At 50.6% G+C, this 3,869-nt stretch overlaps 1 non-coding gene across 1 annotated transcript; it reads right to left on the reverse strand.

The window, feature by feature from the left end:
* Window positions 1–2,997: 2,997 nt before the first annotated feature.
* On the reverse strand, window positions 2,998–3,179 carry LOC116966310. The gene has a single exon (XR_004409992.1). It is a non-coding gene; the product is annotated as a U2 spliceosomal RNA (small nuclear RNA).
* Between the last annotated feature and the right edge of the window lie 690 nt (window positions 3,180–3,869).

Consider the following 3,869-nt stretch of genomic DNA (forward strand, 5'->3'; position numbering starts at 1 on the left):
AAGAGCTCCTGGAGCGGGGCCTTACACCATCGCCACGCGCGGCTTGGAATGGCCGCGGGATTGCGAGCGCACGCCGGGGGCTCTAACACCAAGACCCGGTGTGCGACCTTGCATCACCCGGCGTGGCTTTAATGGCCGCGGGACAATCGCCATCGCCAGCCGGGGGCTTTGACTTTGAATCTGACATCGGGGGGGGGGGGGTGGAGTGCAGTGGAGAGATAAGTTTTTTTGGCCTTCCATCACAGCAATGTGATGGATGTTTATGTAAATTATGTTATGTCTTGGGTCTATTTGTTTGTAATGTATGGCTGCAGAAACGGCATTTCGTTTGGACCTCAAGGGGTCCAAATGACAATAAATTGAATTGTATTGTATTGTATTGTATAACAACCCTGGAGGTCCTGCTTTTCAGCATTTTTCCGAGCTCTCTAAAGTCACGCTGCAGAATATTCATCCCCTTCTTTCCGACATCGTTTGTGCCGACATGCACTACCACTTCCGGATGTTCACCTTCGCCCTTGAGGATTTTCTGCACTCTGTCCGTGACATCCTGGATCCTGGCACCAGGAAGGCAGCACACCATCCTCGCATCCCGTCTGTTGCCGCAGAAACCCCTGTCCGTACCTCTCACAATGGAGTCTCCCACTACAATGGCGTTGCCTGCCTTAGGCCTTTTTGGTTTTGGCTCAACAGCCCTATTCGCATCACAAGCCAGTCCGCCGCCCAGTGTAAACACCTCTTCTGTCCCGACAGCTTCTAAGTGGGTGAACCTGTTCACAAGAGGTACAACACCTGGGGATGTTGGCATTCCATGCTTCCCTCCCGTTCTCACTGTCTCCCACCTTCTCTCTTCCAGTACCTTAGGTGTAACAATCGTACTGTAGGACTTGTCGAGGAACGACTCCGTTTCTCGGACGAACCGGAGGTCATCCACTTGCTTCTCCAGTTCCCCAACACGGCCCTTCAGGAGCTCTACCTGGATGCACTTCTCGCATTTGTAGCAGCCAGAGGCACCGGCGGTGTCCTTGACCTCCCACATACTGCAAGCATCGCACTGAATCAGCTTGCCTGACATCTCCTTCTTTCGTCTCCTCGCCAAAGACTCACACTTTGCCAACAGGGCACTTCCCTCACAAGGCCGCTCACTCACTGCCGCTCGCTAAGAGCAGTCTTGCTTAAATTGACGGATAAATTGCCTGATTTACCAATTTACAAACCAAATTCCTCAGTTTTCAACTGTTTTCCCAGCACTGAAACTGTTTTCACTTCTCTCCTCCCACTTGGGCTAGAGCCAATCAGTCGTATCTCTTGCTAACCTCCTGCTGCTGTTGTTGCTCCCAAATCTACAGCAGTTCACGTTTTAGTCATAAAAAGATGCAGTGTGGAAACAGGCCCTTCAGCCCAACTTGCCCACACCGACCGACATGTCCCACTCACACACGTTTGGCCCATATCCATCTAAATCTGTCCTATCCATGTACGTGTCCAAATGTCTCTTAAAGTCCCCGTCCCAGCCTTAACTACCTCCCCTGGCAGCTCGTTCCATACACCCACCACCCTTTGTGTGAAAAAACTACCTCAGATTCCTGTTAAATTCTGAAATATTGGTCATAAATTTGGTGCAAAAATGCTCCAAAATAATGTTCAGAATGCATCATTGAGCATCTAAAACCCCTGAGCTTAAGCGGGCCCTGGATCCCGGCATCGAGGAACTTCACGCTTCGCGCTCGTGATGTGCGCAGAACGCACATTATTTCACATTAAAATGTTTGTAATCCTGTCATGCCACCCCCCTTTTTGAAAAGCTTCATGTGGGCCTGCTACCCCCAATACCATATGCTCGAATTTTGCACAGTAATCTCTTGTGTGGGACCTTGTCAAAGGCTTTTTGAAAGTCCAGATACACCACATCCACTGGCTCATCGCTTCATCTCTCTCAACACAAAGTAAATTTTGCAACAGAACCACATCCCCAGTGGACACAGGAACAGGGGTTTCGTAGCCCAATCATGGATTGCTTTCTTCCCCTCTCCTTTCTTTAGCTTTCCAATTAATTCCTGAAGACTTCTTGCAGTCTCGTGAGAGGCTTCTCAGAGCCTCTTGCAAAAGTCACCTCCAGCACAAAACTCTGCTTATGCTCACCTGGCCTTGCCTTTCCCCTCCACCAGCCAGCCAGCAGCTTGCTGCTGCCTCTCCTCCTCAGCCTTAAGCCTGGTTCGTGACAAACCCACAAAGGTGGCCGGCCTTGTCATGACCTCTGGCGCCGCCCAGCCAGGCACACTGGCGACAGTGCAAGCCCGCCCACCCTCCAGAGCCAGTCATCCCACCGCCACAGACAGACAAAGTGTTTTAGAAGGAACTGCAGATGCTGGAAAATCAAAGGTACACAAAAATGCTGGAGAAACTCAGCGGGTGGGGTGCAACAGCATCTATGGAACTTCTTCAAAGTAGGCATACCTTGAGATTTCGCAGTGGAGTAGACAAAGTGTTTTAGAAGGAACTGCAGAAAGACACCTTGCCAATACACAGCCGTGCGCAGTATGCCGGCTGCCCTCCCGTCCCCACTCCCAGAACGTGCGGCCAGGGCTTCTGTCGGGGAGACGGGTCCGCCACATTGACCAAGCCATGGCTCGCCCTGCAGCCGCTCACTGGTGTGAAGGCGCTAAATTCACCCCTGCCTCCGTCACAGAGTCAGTGAGTCTTACCAGAGCGGTGCTCGCTGTGACGACTTGATTGGCAGAGCCGGCAATTGTGACTTTGAACATTTTGCTGAAGATTTTTTTCTCCTTCCTGGAAGTTTCAGTTGCATTTGGGTTGAAATGCGAGCAGCGTCCTCCTCTTTTCCCTTGAAATAAAGGAAGGCATTTAACTTGAGTGGTCCCGTCAACACACACACACACACACACAGAGTGAGAGAGGGCAGCACTTATGCAGCTTTTATGCAAAGGTGAAGAGGAAGTTTTGTCTTTTCTTTTGAACTTTGAAAATCTCCCAAAAGGGAAGTGCACCGTTCCCAGAGGCACGTCAATACTGGGTGAATGCGTGGAGTGGACGGAGCAAGCCCCTATTCTATCTCCCTGTTCCAAAAATCAATTTAATATATGGTCCCTAGATAAGGGATGTATCAGATATTAAACTGTTTAATTTCAAAATAGACTTTATTCAATTGATAAATATATACAATTCATGAACCATGCGAACAAAAAATTCATCCGACATTTTTCGGAGACCACAAATTGTTCAGTACAAAATTTATATATTTTTTTTATTTTTTACATTTGTCAAATTCCACCAAACTGTCCCCCACCCGTGCCACTCTGTGGCCCCTGTCCAAGTAATAAATATATTCAATATGTACACAGTGCGAAAATTCCATCCGACATTTTCGTAATCTATACAAATTGTTAAATAGTTTATATGTCTTTTACATTCCACGAAAATGACCCCCAGCCACTCGCTCTGCACGGGTGAGGCATACACATTAATCAGTCGGAGCGGAGAACCACGGTACATAACATCCACCACCAGGAGATGCCCCCCAACCACCTCCCTGCGCCGCTTCCCCGTCTCTCGAAGCTGGGGTACGGTGACGGTACTGCTACAGGAAATTCAGAGCTGAGGCTCATCGGCCGCTACACTGCTCCCGGTTGCCCGGAGCTGGGGCCCATCGGCCGCTACAATGCTCCCAGTTGCCCGGAGCTGGGGCCCATCGGCCGCTACACTGCTCCCGGTTGCCCGGAGCTAGGGCCCATCGGCCACTACAATGCACCCGGTTGCCCCGAGCTGAGGCCCGAAGGCCGCTGCTCTGCTCCCGATGTCCTGGGGCTGGAGCCCCTCGACCGCTGATCTGCTCTCGTTCTCCTGGTGCT

This window comes from Amblyraja radiata, chromosome 36 (genome assembly GCF_010909765.2).
Source record: "Amblyraja radiata isolate CabotCenter1 chromosome 36, sAmbRad1.1.pri, whole genome shotgun sequence".
NCBI lineage: Eukaryota > Metazoa > Chordata > Chondrichthyes > Rajiformes > Rajidae > Amblyraja > Amblyraja radiata.